Genomic DNA, 20,429 nt, shown 5'->3' on the forward strand with positions numbered 1-20,429 from the left:
AAGGAAGAAAGTATAAAATATTTAGATATTTGGATAAAAAGTACCCTAGAAGAAACTATGAAAGTAAATGAAACATCTATTGCTGAAGGTCACAGAAATATGTGAGCATTGGAACCCATTACATTTGTCTTGGTGGGGGAGAGTCCAAACAGTTAAGATGATGATTTTGCCTGTGGTTTGTTACCAAATGGGAATGTTACCGTTGTTTTTTCAGGGGTCCTTTTATAAAAAATTAAATAATATTCTGACAAAATTTATTTGGCTGGGGAAAGCAGTAAGAATTGTGGAGGGTGGAGTAAATTTTCCAAACTTTTATAGGTACCATCAAGCCTATATTATGCATCAGGGTATGTACTGGATCCTCCCTGAACTCATGGAAAATCTTCCAGACTGGTTATGGTTGGAATGGCAACTCATGTCACCATTGCGGTTGAGTCATGTGTTAAGTATTAAGATGCCTAGATTATATAAGGATAATAGAATCCTAGTAGATACATGGAAAACCTTAAAATGTATGAATAATTTAACACCTATTTCGGTTCGTAAATCAACTCCTCAGACCCTTTGGCTGAACTCCAATATTCAAATTGGTGGATTTAAGGTCATCTGGAAGTATTGGATGAAGGCGGGTATATGTACTTTGAATGATGTTATTTCAGATGGTAAGCTGCTTGATTTTTCACAATTGAAACACAAATTTGGTCTTAACAAATCACAAAATTATAGATGGTTGCAGTTGAAGCAGGCCATTCGGGTTGGGTTCTCTGAATGGAAAAATCTCAGTAATCAGTATAGTTTGCCACTCTTATGCTTTCAGGTGGACTTCCTGGGACATCAGTGGTATAAATTAATATCTGGATTTTTAAATAAGAAACCAAAGACTGGTCTTCGGGATATTTGGAGCATTGAGATCAAGCATCAAATTACTGCATCTCAATGGCCACGTATTTGGGCTTGGAGGATGAGATGTACAGTATCTACATCTATGAGACAAATTTGTTTTTTTCTGTTACATAGAGCATTTTAGACCTCCGGTTCGTTTACAGAAGTTAGATAGCTCTAAATCTAATAGATTATGGCATTGTCATCTTGAAGCTGGGACATTAGATCATTTGTTATTCTGTTGTCCATTGATACTTGCTTTCTGGAAATCAATATGGGGTCAAATAAATAATTTGTTAGATAATCCGGTGGCATTATTCTATGATACCGTATTGTTTGGCATGATAATGAGGGCTAAAAGCTAAATATCCTCTAATAACAATAAGCTTCTACTCATTATGACAGGAGTTGCCATACAACAGATTACGAATAATTGGAAAAATTGGGATAGACTGAATTATAGTTTTTGGTGGAACTCTTTGAGTCACATATTCAAAATGGAAAAGATAATTGCCATGCAGCAGGGAAATTTTAAGAAATTTCAGGTTATTTGGGAGCCATTAACAAGATATTGTAAAGATTGAAATTACTGCATAGAACAAATATTAATTTTTCCCTTTTGTTCATACATGTTCAGGGTGGGGTGGGGGTTTGGAATATTTCATGATTTCTTTTGCTTATGAATAATTGTTGGGTATAAGGGAGGGGAAATATTTGATAGTTCGAATTTGATGATATATTAAGTGATGTTAAAGTATAAAATGATTGTATTTTATGTTACACTTATTGTGAGTTTTAAAAATGAATAAAGATTTTTAAAAAAAAATAAAAAAAAGTCTTGCATAGCCTGGAAATGGGGAGGTGGTGTGGTGGCTGAAAAGTGATGAGTAATAAAATTTACAGCCTTGGTGAGATGGTTGAGGATATCAGCAAGCTAGTCATCTCTCATCAACGAATCACCATTCTTATTGATTTCAACTTTACAAACTACCTCAACGTCACCGGAGCCCCAGCTGACTTCATAACAATAATATCAGACCTAGGCTTCTGCCAGATCATTACCTCATCCACCCACAGTGCAGGCCATACCCATGATCTACTCCTCACACAAGAAAACCAACTCAACTCACACATCCAGCACTACACCTCTGAACCAGTACCCTGGACCGACCACCACCTTATCATCTTGTGACTCAGCTACAGAACCACAGACATGGATACCACCACCCCACTCAAGAAAATACTCAATCCCAACTCAGTTGATCTAGAAAAACTATCATTTGGCATCTTTAAATAGCTGAAACAAGACCTGAAATGATACCCATCAAAGAAGCTGCATCAAATTGGCATGCACAAGTCCAGACCTTGTATGAAAACAAAGTAATAAAACCCAACACTCATAACTTCAATTCCATTTACCATGCCACTTTCTTAACCTCTCCCAGGATGATGGTCAACCCCAATGTGTTTCCAGTCACCTCCTGAACTTCAGCCAATTGTGGCTGGATCAATATATTGTTATTTCTTCAGGGGATAAAATTATCCTTGTGAAGAAACAGTAGATGCACAGCACACCACATGTCTCTCTGGTATCCCCTCCAATGTTGCCCTTGTTTGAAATTTATGCTATCTTGCCTACTGGTGGGGACCACCTGGTTCTCCCTTCTGCCTTGGTGCCCTGTTCTCTCCTTTATTTTTGGTTTCCACTTTCTCCAGCTGCAGCTCTAGCTTCCTCATTACAGACTTGTGATCAGGAAAAGAAGCAACAGGAAACTCATTCTGCACAAACCATTGCTATTTCTGGCATTATAATGCTGAAAGCAGTGATCCACAGTAGAGAATGACACAGGGACATTCCCCGCAGGGCTCAATTTCCCCTTCCCGTCCCCATGAGTTTTGTCGCTGTCCCTGTTCCCGCCCCATGCCTTTAAACTCAGCCTTAACCACACAAATCTAAAAACACTTATGATTTTAAAGTGTTTGAGGTTTGTGCAGTTGAGGACAGACCTTGCAGGAATGGGGCAGTGACAGGAAAAAAAAAACTACCCTATACAGGATGGGAAAATGAGCTCCTGTGGGGATGGGGAAAAATTTGTCCCCGTGTCATTCTGTAATCCACAGCACATTTATTCCATCTCACACTACCTCACTAAGGAACCCTGAGTCTGGCCTTCCAGTGTTCTGTAGAATCTTTAGATCTAGATAGATGAAATGACAAATGACCTCAATATACCGAGCACATTACTAAGGTTTCAAGGTTTTATTAAAATTTTATTACATTGCTTATTCAATTTCTAAGTGAGTTTACAATATAAAAAAGAAAAGAAAAAAACAGAGCATGAACATAATAAAAATACTATTAACGCATACAGAAAAGGAACAATTACAAAGAAAACATCTACTAATACTTGGCATACTAAAAGGGATAAATGAGACAGACAGACAGGAGACAATAGGAAATAGGGTTAGAAATACAATTTAGATAGGAACGAAAGCCAAATAAGGAAAATACAAAAGCAATTTATAATAAGCTCTGTTATTGGCGCAGTCCCTTGCACATGGATTACCTATGCACTAACTCCCTTCTGCATTTAATTTGATTTATCACTTTCCACCTAAAAGCACCAAAGCAGTTTACAGTAAAATTAAATTTGAACAATATATAACATAAACACAATCAACACAATCCTCAACTCACAGCTAATGCAGAAGATTGCTTATCAAGTGATCCCTACCACCCCCATTCAAATTAAAATCACTTTAAGTAAATTTCTACGCTCACGATTGCACAGAACGGTATGCACAGATGAATCACTAACCATTGCACTACCATTCAGTGGCATACCTAGGGTATGTGGCACCCAGGGCCCATCATTTTTTGACACCCCCCCATGTAAAAAAATATTTTTTGTAATAACCATGAAAAATAAATGATTATAATAGAAACAGGCACTGAAAATTTTCTTTTATTGAACCTCATATATGTAACCATTATTCCAAACATAACATAACATAAATTATGTCTGAATTATCATGACATCAGAAGTACATATGGTTGGAGGGTGTGTGAATGGTGCATGAGTTCTCCTATGTGGATTTAATTATTTAGCTGAAGAAATTAGTAACCCCCCCTCCTTTCCACACACATTAATTCTCTTCCATTTTTGTTCCCATTCTAAAAAAACACTGATAAGTTCCCAGAAAAAAAATACATTAAAATAAGAAGTGAAAACAAAGGCCCCTACAGATGAGAACATAACATAAGAATAGCCTAACAGGGTCAGACCAATGGTCCATCATGCCCAGTAGCCCATTCTCATGGAAGCCAATCCAGGTCACTAGTACCTGGTCAAAACCCAAAGAGTAGCAACATTCCATGCTTCCGATCCAGGGTAAGCAGACACTTCCCCCATGACTTAATAACAGACTATGGACTTTTCCTCCAGGAATTTGTCCAAATCTTTCTTAAAACCAGCTGTGCTATCTGCTTTTACCATAACTTCTGGCCACTTAATTTTTAAGCTTAGATCTTTCCTTCCAAACAGAGACCTTGCTAGAAGTCAAATACAGCACAAGGTAACTTCACATGGACTTAGCTATGCAGGAAATGTGAATCTCCTCATACACCCACCATATAGTGCAAAAATGTGCAAAGGTCTGTTTTTTTCTTTCGATCACTACATAGCCTAATGCCACACAAGCAGCACTGTTACAAACATATTCTGAAGGTCAATGCTAAGGTTAACAAAGTTCCCTTCTTTGGACCAGAAGGAGATACTGACAAACCACTGGAAGAGATCCCAAAACAACTACCCAGGAGCAACACCCAAAGACCCACTCAATGTGTGAACCAGTTGAGTGGAGTGGACTAACTGGGGGGTGAAAATGGGCCCGGAGTTTGCTCAGCAGAATTTCCCAGACCACCTCTTCCTCTCAACACATTGACACGCTGCCACCACCACCACCACTAGGAACACCTCACCGGGTAGGTCAGCAATACATATAAACTTTATAAAACACATTATTATATTTTCTTATAAAGCACATAGTTTAACTGAACTCTCTGACATCCTCAGCCTTTCCATTCACAAAAATAGAAAGAAGAAAAGTTCCCATTTCCTGCTCTCATGTCCCCGGCCTATACAATATTTTTCTTCTGCAGACCCTTCAAAAGTCTGACCAAATCCTCTTTTCACTTGCATTATAAAGTACTGAGGATGCCATCTCTCCCCAATCCCAGGTCCTAAAGTCTAAGACAGTAGCGCAAACGTGCTGCCCGATTCAGGAAAAAAAAATTTGATTCGATTCAGCCTATTGAATTGGTTTTTCGATTAGATTTTTCTGCCCACTTGGGTATTTTTTTCAAACATCCTGGTGGGTTTATTTTATAGCTTTTTCACCACCCTTTGGCTTCTCCTAACCACACTGGCGCTGTGGTGTAAATAAAATAAAGAAACAAAAAGGACTTTTCCTCTCTCTGTTAAATCCCAGCTCACGTTTGCGGTCTAACACCAGCTCTGGCAGGATACACATTTCAAATCTGACATATTGTAATCACAAAACAGAAAATAAAATTAGTTTTTCTACCTTTTGTTGTCTGGTCATTTTTCAAATCTTGTTGGTCCAAGGCTCTGGTTGTCTTCTGATAACTTGCTTGCCAGGGATTTCTTCTTTCTGCATGCTATCCATCCATCTGCCATCTCTGTCCTCCCCTTCCATTTCCCTTCCCTCCCCTGGATGTCTGGCATCTTTCCTTTTTTTCGTCTCCCTCCACAGATCCACCTTTTCATAACTACCCTTTCATCTAGCATCTCTCCCTCCTTCCCCACCACCCCAGGGTCCACCATCTCTCCCTTTCTTTTCCCAACTACCCTCCTATCCAGTATCTTTATCCCCCCTCTCCATACCATCCCTTGTGTCCAATTTCTCTCCCTTTCTGTTCCTTCCCTTCCTAAAACCCATGGTCCATCATCTCTCACCCTCTCCTCTATTTTCAGACCCATTATTTCTTCCCACCCAAAGTCCGGCATATGCACGTCTCTTTAAACCCCCCTTCCCTCCGTGTACTTCTACACCAGGGCCTCCCCTCTCCTGAAGGCCTATTCCCCCCTTAAAGGTCTGCATCCCACCCCTGAAGGCCTGTCCCCCCCCTTGAAGGCCTGCAACCCCGAAGGCCTGTCCCCCCTTGAAGGCCTGTCCCTCCTTTGAAGGCCTGCCTGCCTGTCCCCCTTGTAGGCCTGTCCCCCCCTTGAAGGCCTGCCTGCCTGAACCCCTTGAAGGCCTGTCTCCCTTGAAGGCCTGTCCCCCCCTTGAAGGCCTGTCCCTCCCTTGAAGGCATGTCCTCCCTGAAGGCCTGCCTGCCCACCCGCCCCACCCTGAAGGCCTCGCCCCCCCCCCACCACCACCTCGAAGGACCGCTCATCCCCCTGGCTTCCCCACACCATTTACCTAGAGAAGCAGCCTGCAGCAAGATCATGATGCCAGCGATCTTTGTGCTACTTTGGCACTGTTTCCTCTGCCACGGTCCTGCCCCTCCTCTGATGTCAGAGGAGGGGGCAGGACTGCGTCAAAAGCAGCGCAAAGATCACTGGCATCGTGATCTTGCTGCAGGCTGCTTCTCTAGGTAAATGGTGCGGGGAGGCCGGGGGGGTGAATCCTGACGCCAGACGGGAGATCCAGACATCGAGGGGGGGAAAACCGGACGCCGAGGGGACCAGACCAGGAGCACCCCCTCAGGGCTTGCACCCGGGGTGGACCGCCCCCCCCCCCCCGCCACCCACTCCCCCTTGGTACACCACTGCTACCATTTGTATTCTTACTGCATCAGCCTCAGTGCGAAGATGAATCAGCACTAGCTGCGCTCTGTAATGAGCAATCAGCCTTCTACACTAAGGCCCGGATTCACCAACCTGCCCGATTGGGCCCGATCCGGGCAGGTCCAACAAATTCTGCACAACTAAATACGTAGATCGCTGTTGTGCGATCCAGGCGCTAGACCTCTGGGCCCGGCATAGATTTTTTTTTTTTTCTTTTTTTAACTTTAGGAGTCTGTGGTTTTAGCCCGCATAAAGCCCACGGGTTAAAACCATGGGCTTGCACTGCGGGGAAGGATGGGAGTCAGGGCAGGCAGGCGATCAGTTGTTCGGGGCAGGAAGGTGATCGGGCAGGCAGGCAAAACGGGGCAGCGGGAGAGTTGGGTCTGCAGGAGGCTTTCGGGGCCAGTTTATTTTTATTTTTTTGCTGCTTTTTTCATCGGGGCAGAGCAGGCAGGAGAAGAGCATCGGGGCGGCAGGCAGGAGAGATTCGGGGCAGTAGAGAGCAGGGCGTGCAGAGAGCAGGGCTGGAGGGTCAGAAAGATGTTTTCGACTGGTCCCAGCAGTCACTACAAGGGGATGATCAGCCAGCCCTGTCAGATCGTGAAAAAAGTGTTGTGAATTGCATCCCTGCCTACTTTCTCCTCCTGCATGTGTTTCTCCTCATTTGCATGCATGGACTCGAATCAGATCGCAGGAGAGGTTAGTGAATGGGGCCCGAGGGAAATCTGGTCGCAAACCGATCGGTACACAATTGGTTTGCTTTGTGAGTCCAGCCCTAAATTCTGGTCAGTTCTAACAAAGAGCATGTTTACATAGTAACATAGTAACATAGTAGATGACGGCAGATAAAGACCCGAATGGTCCATCCAGTCTGCCCAACCTGATTCAATTTAAATTTTTTTTTTTTTTTTTTCTTCTTAGCTATTTCTGGACGAGAATCCAAAGCTTTACCCGGTACTGTGCTTGGGTTTCACTTTGCCCATTGTGTATCTGCAGAGCAAGAGCTTAGTAAATCAGTTTCTGTACTTAATTAGCTTAAGCTCAATGTTTATCTAGAATGTTGTCACCCCGTGCCCCATCTACAAAGCCAATATTTGAAATTGAAGGATCACATAAAGATATGGGAGGAGGGAAGGGGAAGAAAAAAAAGTGACTGTCTGATCTTCAAGTCAAGATATGGGAGAAGGGGAGAGAAAAAGAAGGAAAAAATAGACCTGTTTAACTGATACCTCTGTTCTGCCTTTACTGAAGAAAATCCTGGAGTTGGACCTTGGTCATAAGAACATAAGAATTGCCGCTGCTGGGTCAGACCAATGGTCCATCATGCCCAGCAGTCTGCTCATGCAGTGGCCCTAGTTCAAAGACAAGTGCCCTAACTGAGATTAACCTTACCTGCGTATGTTCCGGTTCAACAGGAACTTGTCTAACTTTGTCTTGAATCCTTGGAGGGTGTTTTCCCCTATAACGGCCTCCGGAAGAGCATTCCAGTTTTCTACCACTCTCTGGGTGAAGAAGAACTTCCTTACATTTATATGGAATCTATCCCCTTTTAGCTTTAGAGAGTGCCCTCTCGTTCTCTCTACCTTGAAGAGGGTGAACAACCTGTCTTTATCTACTAAGTCTATTCCCTTCATTATCTTGAATGTTTCGATCATGTCCCCCTCTCAGTCTCCTCTTTTCAAGGGAGAAGAGGCCCAGTTTCTCTAATCTCTCGCTGTATGGCAACTCCTCCAGCCCCTTAACCATTTTAGTCGCTCTTCTCTGGACCCTTTTGAATAGTACTGTGGCCTTCTTCATGTACAGCGACCAGTGCTGGATGCAGTACTCCAGGTGAGGGCATACCATGGCCTGGTACAGCGTCATGATAACCTTCTCAGGTCTGTTCGTGATCCCCTTCTTAATCATTACTAGCATTCTGATAAACGTACATATGAAAATGAAGTTAATATTACACTCAGGGCAGGATTAATTCGTCGAGGGCCCCTAGGCACACAAGTACACTGGGCCCCCTGCTCCGCCCCACCCCACCATACGCCAAGACAGAAACAGGAAGCTGTGTCAGAGGAAAGCTTTGGGCAAGCAGCACCATTTGCACAATTACAGTTCCCGTTGCCTTTCTTACCCGTGTTGCTTGCTTGTCTTACTTTCCGTCGATGGGGGGGGGGGTCCGCGTTGCCCATCACCATTTGGAAAAAACAATGTTGATGCCCTCTTTCATCGGGCCCCCCTGACCATTTTGGGCCCTAGGCACGTGCCTATTGGTTAATCCTGCCTTGATTACACTGATTACTGAAGAAAGCATTTATGAACAACTTGAAAAACTGAAAGTGGACAAAGCCATGGGGAGGGATGGGATTCATCTCAGAATCATGAAAGCTCAGAGAGGTTCTGGAAGGTTCTCTTAAAGATTTACACAGTAACACAGTAAATAGCAGCAGAAATGGACCCTCATGGTCCATCTAGTCTGCCCAACAAGGCAACCAGAGCCCCATCCACCACTCCATGTAGGCCCAGGTCACCATGTTTAAATGCCAGTTGTGAAGTCACCATCCTGTCAACCACATAGGAAGCCAAATATAATGGGGATGCTAAGCTGAATACTGTCAGCAGTGGTGTAGCGAGGGTGGGAGGTGCCTAGGATGGCACCCCGCTCTTGCTCCACTTTCCCCCCCCACTCCCGCACTGCCGCATGTGCTCACCTTCCGTTCTCCCGTACCTGTTTAGCTTCCCCAGTTCAAACAGCATCTCTAACTAGATGAGTGTTCCAAAAGATGAATACATTTACTGATAAGTTTCATACAGTGTACAAATTCTTGGAGATGAGACGCAAGATGTTCTGTTGCAATCACCTTGAATGCTTGCTTTCCCTTCCAGGATTAAGTTGAAATAACTCCTTTGAGTAAGTTACCTAGGATTCTCCTGGTATCTGTACACTTCTCCCTCCGTATTCTCGGTTTCTGCACTCGGGGTTTCGCTTATTCGTGATTTTTTTGCATACTGACTCCGCCCCCCCAAAAATGACATCACAAGTAAAGTTCCTTTTCCTTTACTGTACCGATAAAAAAGTTTAGCGCTTACCAACATTCACTTGGAAAATCGCTGCTTCCCAGATTCCCAGTGTGCACAGAGGGAAACGCTGCTTCCCAGCATGCATGGAGAAAATCGCTATTACCCTGAAAATCGCTGCTTGTCTGCTATCAGCCTGAAAAAAGTTATTCGCGGTTTTTCCATATTCGCGGCTATGTTCCGCCCTCATGCACCGTGAATACAGAGGGAGAAGTGTAGGCTCAAGGTGCAGATTTCCTCTACCCTCGTTCTGCCTCCTTTGGTCTGCTTGAAGACAATGGTCTGAATTCACTAACCTGCCCGATCGGGCCCGATCCGAGCAGGTCCGATGAATTCAAGAATGAAAAATATGCAGATGGGGGCAATCGGAGGAACATCCCCATCTGCATATTTTTCATTCCTGAATTCATCAGACCTGCCCGGATCGGACCCAAGTTAAAACCATGGGCTCGCTGGGCAGGGAAGGGCAGATGAACTTCAGGGAAGGGCAGGAGAACGGCGATGCGGCAGGAGAGATTCGGGGAAGATCGAGGCAGAGCAGGGCGGCATGAGGGCAAGCAGCAGAGATAAGAAGCAGGGCAGAGCAGGGCAGCATTCGGGGCGAGCAGGCAAGAGAGATTGCAGGGCAGAGAGCAGGGCTTCCAGTCGGAAAGACGTTTTCGACTGGTCCCCAGCAGTCACTTCTTCAGGTGATTGGCCAGCCCAGTCGGATCGGAAATTTGGTATAGTGAATCGAGTCACTGTCCAATTTTTTATGCGTTTCACCTCATTTGCATGCACGGATTCGAAGCAGATCACAGGAGAGGCAAGTGAATCAGACCGGATGGAAATTTGATAGTAAAAGGGTCGCAAACTGATCGGTACACAATCGGTTTGCTTTGTGAATCTAGCCCAATGTTCCATCTCAAACTATCCTTGCCTTCTCTTGCTATATGCACTTAAATGGCACACCTGAATGAGCCTCTCCTGCCCAATGAAACCCCTTTGAATACTGACCCCCAGAGGATCACTATATAGCAAGAGGGAAGATTCAAAGCAAAACAATGACAACAGAGCGGTGTATGTTGCGCAGAGCAGCAGATATAATGCTAAGCAAAGACATAGATGAGGTAACCTGCATTTTTGGCTGACAGCAGCAGGTACAACTTTAATCAGCTTTATTGGGTAGACTAGATGGACTCTCCTGGTCTTTACCTGCTGATGGTTATTATACTAATTTTGTTTTACAGTATTTGCAGATTTGATCACTTCATGCCAATCCAGGTCACAAGTACAGTAAACTCTCAGTTTTGTCTCCCTTCCCACCTCATCACCCCATCCCCACTTGTAGGTCCAGCATCTGTTTTTCCCTTCCTACCCTCCCATCTGGGTCACTTTCTCTCCACCCCTTCTCCCCCTTCCCTCCTCTCCCGCCGCGCACACTTATGGGTCCAGCATCCATCACTCCATCTCCCCTCCCCTTCATCCTGCAGGTTTAGCATCCATGTCCTTTCATCCCCCCCACCCACCCCCCCACACACACACTTCTGGTCCACCCTCCCTTCCTCTGTGCAGTTCTTGCCTCCTGAAATCCCCCCCTCCTCCTCGCTTACGGCGGTTCTCCTGAAGCAGCAGCGGCAGCTGATCAGCAGAGGCAAAGCTGTAAAGAGACTGCTTACGGCCAGCTCCCACAAGGCCGTTCCTCTGCTGTACCAGAATTGACGCAGCAGAGGAAAGACCTTGCTCAGACCACTGCCTCTGCTGACCAGCTGCCACTGCTGCTTCGGGGGCTGGAGGGAGAAATGGAGGGAAGGTTGTTGGGTTAGGACCTTTGTTGCTTTGGGGACTCGAGGGAGGGGATGGAGGGGGGTTGTCCGGTCAGGACTGCTGCCACTGCTGCTTTGGGGGCTGGAGGGAGGACGATTTTTTTTTTTTTTTTTGCCAGTTGGGTGAGAGTGCCGGTTGCTTGAGCACTGGTTAACTGGGGTTCTACTTTATCTGGCCAAAACCCAAATAGTAGCAACATTCCATGCTACCAATCCAGGGCATTTAGTCCTATTCTGTAAGCCAGTGTGTCATTGGCTTTTGCTGAATTTGAGCAGTCTAAATTCTAGTGCTGTTCCCATGTGTCAGTGAGAAAATGCAGGAGTTGAGCCTCTGGAGAAAGTGAATGGTAATTAACAAACTGGGGGCTAGATTCTCAAAACTTCCCAGTAAAAACTGATGGGCTGCTATCGTAGCCATTATTGTAGCGATTTCAAAAAGGTGAGTCAATCTTACCAAAGTTATGCACCTGGGCAGCCAAAATCCATGCAAGTCCGATACCCTTAATAGCGAGATCCTAGCAAAAACGGTAGCAGAACGAGACTTGGGGGTAATTGTCAGTGGGGACATGAAGTCTGCCAATCAAGTGGAGCGAGCTTCATCCAAGGCAAGACAAATCATGGGTTGCATACGAAGGGGTTTTGTCAGCCGTAAGGCGGAAGTCATTATGCCATTGTATAGATCCATGGTGAGGCCCCACCTGGAATACTGTGTGCAATTCTGGAGGCCGCATTATCGAAAGGATGTACTGAGGCTGGAGTCAGTGCAGAGAATGGCCACCCGGATGGTCTCGGGACTCAAGGATCTCCCATACGAAGAAAGGCTTGACAAATTGCAGCTTTACTCGCTCGAGGAGCGCAGGGAGAGGGGGGACATGATCGAGACGTTCAAGTATCTTACGGGCCGCATCGAGACGGAGGAAGATATCTTCTTTTTCAGGGGCCCCACGATAACAAGAGGGCATCCGTGGAAAATCAGGGGCGGGAAACTACGAGGTGACACCAGGAAATTCTTTTTCACTGAAAGGGTGGTTGATCGTTGGAATAGTCTTCCACTGCAGGTGATTGAGGCCAGCAGCGTGCCTGATTTTAAGGCCAAATGGGATCGGCACATGGGATCTATTCACAGGGCAAAGGTAGGGGAGGGACATTAGGGTGGGCAGACTGGATGGGCCGTGGCCCTTATCTGCCGTCTATTTCTATGTTTCTATGTTTTCTATGTTTCTATGTTTCTAATCTCAAAAAACTGCACATGCAAATGAGGTTGACAGAGCTAAATTTACATGAGATGAGTCACTAGTGACAGTGATTGACACATGCGCAGAATAAACCATGAAAGAGGCGTAAATGTGTGCATGTGCCAGGAGAAGCAACATCGTTAGCGGTGTGTCAATCATAGGCATATCAGAGCTATTAGATGAAGGGAAGGGAGGGGAGATGCAACATTGGCTTTCAACAAGCGCTCATAAGACATACCTTTTCTGCCCCCCCAAAAACTACTATAATTTATGTAAATCTTGTAATTTGTTTTTAATGTCAAATTTTATCATGAACCACAGCCAGGTCTTACTGATCCTGTTTAGTGCATCTGGCCCTCAGCTTACACCCATGTGTTCCAGCTCGGGTCCAATCCCAGTGTAGATTTCTCAGTCTAAGATCATTTGCACCCCCTGGTTTGGATCCTGGCTAAGCCCATGCTCTAACGTGACCTATTCTAGAGTGGGGTAGGGCAAAGAGGAGAAACAATCAAAGCAGAACAATGGGTCCTGACAGCCACAAGAACGGAATAACTATCAGCACATACTTTAACCCATAAGGAGGATGGGCAAGTCTCTAACAGCCCATTTACCTGGGTGAATAGCTTTTGGAATCTGTCTTCATTACAGGACATTTTTTTTTAAAAAATAGAATAATTGTTTTGAAGAGAAGTGCACAGAAGGCTGAATATAATGTTTTATGCAAGGTCTGAAAAGGCTGAATACAATGTTTTATGCAAGGTCTGAAAAGGCATAAATCTTTGCTTGTTCTTCTGCCATAATGCTCATATCATATCAAGGCTTTTCGTCTCTGATTGAAAATAGTGAAGTTATTGCTTTAATGAATTCCAAATCCACAAAAGGCAGTGAGGGTAGGAGGCACCAGGGACAGTGGCAACCCCCATGCCCTCCTCTCTGCCCCTGCTCCTTCCACGCCAACCCCCCCCCCCCAAGCCGCACCCTCCCTTCCTCAGTACCTCTTTAAATTTTCATCAACACAAAAAGCTGCTCTGGCCTATTGCTCACACTGGGTTTCCTTCTGATGTCACTTCCTGACCCTGCGACCCGGAAGAAATTTCAGAGGGAACCAGGCCAGCACAAGCAGCAGGCTAGAGTAGTTGCTCGTGCTGGCAAAGATTTTAAAGAGGTATGGGGGGGGAAGGGAGGGCATGAGAGTGGCGTGGGGAGGTAGGGGGGTGGAGAGTTGCCATTGCCCCCACCAAGATGCAACCAGGGTAGCCCGCCCCCACCCCACCCCACCCCTATACTTACTACACCACTGACAAGAGAACATTGAATCCTATCCTATGACTTTTAGTTTTCCTGAACAGACGCTCATCTGCAACTGTTCAATGTCTTCTAAGATAAGGACCATTGAATCTATCTACCCTGCCCAGTGTAATTCCTACCATACCATTTATTGAAGAAAAAAAAAAAAAAAGTGTCAAATTAATTGAAAAAAGTTAGAACATAAAAGGGGAAAAAAGATACTTAGGAATTAAAACTGAGTCCTTCCTGCAGATAAGGGAGCTCCCAAAGCCCCAGCACCAGTCCAAGAGTTATCAGCCATGTTACTGGCAAAGACTGGCCTTGGAAGGCAGGAAAAGGGAGAACATACTGTAAATGTTGTTGTACCGGATCAGACCAAGGTCCATCAAATTCAGTATCCTGTTTCCATAGGTGGCCAAGCCAGATCAGGAGGACCTGGCAACATACCAAAAGAGTAAAACAGATTGTATGCTGCTTATCCTAATAAAAAGTAGTGGATTTTCCCAAGGCCATTTTAGTAGTGGCTTATAGACTTTTCTTTTAGGAAATTATCCAAACCTTTTTTTTTAAACCCCGGTAAGCTAACTGCTTGTACCACATTCGCTCCTAACGAATTCCAGAGTTTAATTACACATCAAGTGAAGCAATATTTTCTCTAATATGTTCTTAATTTACTACTTAGTAGCTTCATTACATGCCTACTAGTTCTTGTATTTTGGAAAGAGTAAACTAGTGATTCACATCTACCCGTTCCACTTCACTCAGTATTCTATAAACTTCTTTCATATCTCTGCTCAGACATGTTATGTTAATCAGGTTTTCTATTCCACCTTTACCTAATCAGTTCAAGGTCAGATTATATTTCTTCTCCAAACCGAAGATCCCTAATCTCTGTAGCTTTTCCTCATATCTTTAATCATATTGGTCACCCTTCTTTGTACTTTTTCCAGTTCCACTACATCATTTCTGCGCTCAGTACTAAAGGTGCAGTCTTACCATGGAGTGAAACAGAGGCATTAGGACATTCTTTGATTTATTCTCTGTTCATTTCCTAATAATAATTCCTAACATTCTGTTTCCTTTTTTTGGCTTTCACTACACACTTAGAAGATTTTAATGTATACTTCTCCCTCCGAATCCGCGGTTTCTGTATCCGCGGATTTGGTTATTCGCAATTTTTTTTGTTTTAATCTATTTTCATTTTTGGCTATTTTTAAGCTGTCCAAGCCTCCCCGGAACCTTACCTGGTGGTCTAGCAGTGAAGCGGGGCAGGAGCAATCTTCCTATGCTCCTGCCCCATGCAGAACCGTCATCAGAATGGCTGCCATGAGTTCCCGTTGTAGTCTCGAGACCAACAGGTAAGGTTCCAGGGAGGCAGGGGTGGGTCAGAGCCGTCCGAGAAGTTATTCGCGATTTTTCATACGTCAGGGTCCGGCTCTGCACCTAACTCCCGTGGATACAGAGGGAGAAGTGTATTGTCCATGATGACACCTAAATCCCTTTCCCTGGATTAATTAGTTTTTCCACATATTTATCATCATAAGACTCTTAGGGTATGTATGTTGTTTCTCTTCTATTCTTTTTATTCTGTCCCATTCATCTTTTGCTTTTGTTTGTTGCATGGAACCTAGCTTATATTCTGCAGAATGGTCAGAACTGTGAAGGTATATGGGGACCATCCAGTCTCTAGGACGGCGAGTGTGAGTCTCACACAATGAAGACACCTGGAGAAATAGAAACGGAAATGCATTTCTTCTTGCATTATGCAATATATTGTATATCAGAGATGCACATTTTCCAAAACAGAGAAATCAGATTTTTTAGTTTCGGCTGAAATCAAATCAGCCGTCAAAATTCACTGCTCAATTTTGCATGAAACCGAAACTGGCCCTGATCTGGCACCCAAATGGGAACAGCCCCCAATCTGTCCTCCCCTGAAGAGAAGGTGCCCTGCTTCTGGACCCATCCATAGAGACACCCCCACAAACAGAAGAAACTTCCCTCTTTCCCCCTACCCTTCCTTATCTGAAGAGAATAAGCTTCAATTCTGGACCCTGGACCCACTCATAGGCCCTTCTCCCAGGCCTACTGTATCATTCATAGTGTAGAGGGCAGCCTGGGCAGGAGCGATCCCTAATCGCTTCTGCACATGCCAGGATTTTGGTCTAAATGGCTGCTGGGATCTCCAGTGGCAAGACTTGCAAGAAAGTCACTGGAGGATGGATTAACCATATTGATATTTGAACCGGTATGTGCCAGAGTGACTGACTGTTCCTGTCCAAGTTTTTCAAGTTTATTAGGATTTTATATACCGCCTATCAAGGTTATCTAAGCAGATTTTACAATCAGGTACTCAAGCATTTTCCCTGTCTGTCCTGCTGGGTTCACAATCTATCTAACCTACCTGGGGCTACGGAGGACTGAGTGACTTGCCCAGGGTTACAAGGAGCAGCAGCACAGGGTTTGAACCCACAATCCCAGGTTGCTGAGGCTGTAGATCCAACTACTGCGCCACACACTCCTGGCTCCAATCACAAAATGACTGCTGTGACCTCCAGTGGCAGTTTTGCAAGACTTCCACTGAAGGTTGAGTCAGCCATTTTTTACTGTGGGCCTGTCATGCTCAGGAGTGACCAGGGGACTCCTGTCCAGACTAGTCATACCATCCACCAAAATGGCAGGTCCGGAGGAGGGGGTGCACCTTCTACTCCAGAGGGGGGGAGGGGCAACAAATCAAAAATTGTCAAGCTATCTGAATTGGAATCTAATGATGTGATTTAGGTCCCTAATTATAGAACTCCAGCATGTGTCATACATTGCAGGGCTGGGAGGGGATACGAATCTCCAGGAAATTGTGCATGAAAGCTCATGGTGCCATAGTACATATCATTCATTTAGATTCATTTAGAAGCCCAAAATATAAGAGGAAATGGCCAAACTGAAAATTGAAGTTACTTACTTGTAACAGGGGTTCTCTGTGGACACCCCAGGATAAGTCAGCCACACATTTTGGGCTCCTTGGATGAAGAAGATAAAAATACAAGAAAGGAAGGGAAGAGTTTATTTAGGGCTAGATTCACTAAGCTCACCGATCGTGTCCCGACCAGTTTGCGAGCCTTCTCCGACCCTGACCCGATTCACTAACCTTCTGCCTGATCCAATCCGCACATGCAAATAAGGGGGAATGGCATGCATAAGTAGGAAGGCAGCGATTCACTAAACAGAAGATGGAACACCGATTGAGCTTGCCGATCCACAAAGAAGTGACTGCTGAGGACCAGTCACTCACATCCTTGCTGACTGTCTTGCTTTCTGCTGCCTTGAAATCCCAGCCCTGCAGCCCTGAAATCCCAGTATCAAAAATAAAACATCTCCCTTGTGCAAAAATCGCCCTGCTCTCTGCCGCCCTGCTCTCCGCAAGCCCGTGTTTTTAACCCGCAGGTTTAAAGCAGGGCTGCACTATGGCGTGTTCTGTTCTGTTCCAGTCTGACAACAAAGCATGTTCTGTTCCACTGAAATGATTATCGTGGGTCCAGCGAGTGCAGCCACCCCCTCCCCCTTTCATTATGACCTCAAGCTTGTGCAGAGAGCAGGCGCATGCGTGGATCACATCTACAGGCAAAGAGAATGGTCTGCACATGCGTCTGGATCGCTCTGCAGTGATCCGTGGGGTCGCTAAGGGGAGTATGTCCGATTTGCATGAGGATGCTGTAGTGAATTGGTCACCAGGCAAGACTCAGCCATGAAGCACCCAGATCAGTGAGCTTTAGTGGATCTAGGCCTGATCAAAAAAGTCTGTCTTGAAATTCAAAGCCTACAAGGTGAGACATTCCTTCCAGATGAGTCTAATCAGTCGTTCCCCTGCTGAGGTCTCAAGTGTATATATACATACACTTTTAATTCCTTTCTGAGATGAAACAATTAGACCTATCAACTCCACTCAATATTTGCATAACCACCTCCGCCTCCTTGTCTCTGTCTTTGCCTGTCTGTCTGTTTCTCCAACTCACACTTCTAGCAGCTGTAGGTATGTTCCAGAAAACTGAACTCCTTGTAGGTTGCAACACCTTTTGCTGGGAAAAATATGAACTATTTCCAATATGTTTGCACAGAAAATTAGAGGGCTTCGTTAATAGATATGTCAGTGCCAAGTAAATATAGTAGTGTGGAATAGGAGAAGATCTTCAATATCAAGAAGTGCAGCCTGAGACCAAGACAATGTGGCAGGGCTTCCTGTGACCAGGGCAGGATTAACTAATAGGCCCAGTAGGCACGTGACTAGGGCCCGGAATGGTCAGGGGGGGCCCGATGAAGGAGGGTATCAACATTGTTTTTTCCAAATGGCGATGAGCCCCCTCCAGCATGGATCGGCAATGCGGCCCCCCCCCCCCCCGATCAGCAATGCAGGCCCCCTCATTGACGGAAAGTAAGACAAGCAAGCAATGCGGGTATGAAAGGCAACGGGAACTGTAATTGTGCAAGCGGTGCTGCTTGCCCAAAGCTTCCCTCTGAAGCAGCTTCCTGTTTCCGCCTGGGCGCATGGTAGGGTAGGGTGGGGCGGGGCAGGGGGCCCAGTGTACTTGTGTGCCTAGGGGTCCTCGACAAATTAATCCTGCCCTGCCTGTGACAGCTTTGTGAGACTACCTCTAGAGGTCCCAGCAGCTATTTTGAGATTGGAATCTGCATAAATAGGTATAATCTCCAATTGCTAATACTTATGCTGGTTTCAATTTCAAAATGGCCACCGGGACTTCCAGGGCAGTCTCAGGAGCATATTTTGGCTGAGGAACCAGCAGGAGCAAGAGCAACTGGGGATCACTTTTGCCTGGAAGAGGCCACTAGACCACTAGTGAAATTAAAGATAGGCCCAAGGAGGACCTTCAGGTGGTTGGTTTCTGAGGGAGGCAGAAAGTAATCTGGCATTTTTGGTTGAAACCTGATCCCGGATTTTGGGCCAATTTTGGTGCCAAAACGGAATCTGAAATTTGATTTACTCCCCACAACTGTATACCCTGACCCTCACCACAGGACTGACCCAGGGGTTCCTTGGTAGTATAATGTGGCAAGTTGGAAGCAGTACCCCTCTACTCCCACCCAGTTGACTGCTGGGATTTAAAATGGTGTCTGTGACCCCTAGAGTTATTCTTAGCATGCTATCATTAGGGTTCCTCCAGCCATAATGACAATCACTCCTTTTATTCCTAGATGGCCCTCCATGTTAAGCAGTGGGCTTTTTTACGCCTCTGGTTGGTTTTAACATGGGTCCAAGGTAACAGCTATCACATAATAAAATCCGCACTAGCTGCTTGACATCACTTAGTAAAAGGGCCTCTCAGGTTCAACTAGCTTCAGGTATCTTGATTGTGCACTAATTGTGGCACAGATGTAAAGATGAACAAGAAAATTATAACATGGAAGCATTTATTTCTTGCTTGAGCCACCTGAAAATCCTCTGGCAAACTGGAAGTACAGATCTGGAAATGGGGAGAAAAATCATCCGAATCTGCTTGTGTGCTAAACTGAGACAACACAATCTGAGGGACCCTGATATTACATTACATTACATTAGGGACTTCTATTCCGCCTATACCTTGCAGTTCAAGGCGGATTACAAAAGAGCTAACTGGACATTTCCAGTGAAGTTACAACAGTTTTGGGGTTTTGTTTTGTTTTTTTGGTTACAAGGGAGAGAGGTACCTGGATTAATTCTGGAAGAACTTGCAAATTGGATATTAAATTGACTGTACGTTACTGTGTGATATAACAAATAGATTACAGTTAGAGTACAAATAAGATTATGTTACATTTCAGGGATCTGAATACTTGGTTGATGTTTTGGGGAGGAAGAGATTATTTAAGTGGAGGTTTTGGGGGAGAATTTATCTAGGAGGAGGGGGAAGGGTTGGGTTAAGATATCTGGATACATTTTTTGAAAAGTAGGGTTTTGATTTCTTTTCGAAAAGTTTTGAGGTCGCCCGTTGCCGTCAACAGGTTGGAGGTGGAGTGGTTAAGTTTTGCTGCTTGCATCGCCAGAAGGTTATCAAACATCTTTTTGCGCTGAGTGCCCTTGAGTGGAGGAAAGGCAAAAGGGTTCGGAGTTATTCTTTGTCTTGAGGTGAGGATCTGGTTTAGGCGGTTGTTTAGATGGGGGGGGGGGGGCAGAGCCGTTTAATGCTTTGAATAATAGACAGTAGAATTTGAATTGAATTCGTGCTTGCATAGGTAGCCAGTGTCAGCCCCCTTTCCCTGTTAGGTATATGGCCATCTTCAAATACAGTATTGTGGAGCAGGAAATTATTGAATGTTGTTTAGATCCAGGATTCTTTCAAAGAGGAGCA

Source organism: Geotrypetes seraphini, chromosome 3 (genome assembly GCF_902459505.1).
Source record: "Geotrypetes seraphini chromosome 3, aGeoSer1.1, whole genome shotgun sequence".
NCBI lineage: Eukaryota > Metazoa > Chordata > Amphibia > Gymnophiona > Dermophiidae > Geotrypetes > Geotrypetes seraphini.